The sequence below is a fragment of the Seriola lalandi genome, unplaced genomic scaffold (assembly GCF_002814215.2).
Source record: "Seriola lalandi dorsalis isolate HSWRI2012SDOR001 ecotype SW California unplaced genomic scaffold, Sedor1 jcf7180002054736, whole genome shotgun sequence".
In the NCBI taxonomy this organism is placed as follows: domain Eukaryota; kingdom Metazoa; phylum Chordata; class Actinopteri; order Carangiformes; family Carangidae; genus Seriola; species Seriola lalandi.
In genome coordinates this window covers 2,710,996-2,711,375 of record NW_019525289.1, presented here as the reverse complement: position 1 = coordinate 2,711,375, position 380 = coordinate 2,710,996, and the positions used below count along the sequence as shown (strand labels likewise).

Here is a 380-nt window from a genome sequence, read left to right as displayed (position 1 = left end):
CAGTGCCACTGTGCTTAAACATCTAGGAACACCTAGCCACTTCCTAATGTAAAAGCTAACTAATTTTTCCATTTTTTCTGCAGTGGATATTGGAATCTCATATACAGACATTGGCCACATCAACCTGGGAAATAACCCAAACTGCAGACACCACAGTTTCAACTTTCCTGGCAGCCCTGATTTATCTATTCTATCCAGTCCCTCAGCAGCATCCTTCCGAAACTGCACTACCTGTTCTCCGTCATTCAAGTCTGCGTTGTACCACCTACCTAGACTCTTTACTGATTTTTCCCTAATTATTGGAATTTCCTCTTCATCTATTACGAACTTCCTATCACTTAACTTCCCTCTGCTTATTGAGATACTTCTAGACTTACTAG

General features: G+C 41.1%; 1 pseudogene across 1 annotated transcript in view; it reads right to left on the bottom strand.

Annotated features, from left to right (window-relative positions):
* LOC147818073 (uncharacterized) overlaps nucleotides 1-380 on the bottom strand; it is an 8,362-nt pseudogene that overhangs the window by 4,533 nt on the left and 3,449 nt on the right. The gene's annotated exons all lie outside the window — the stretch shown is intronic.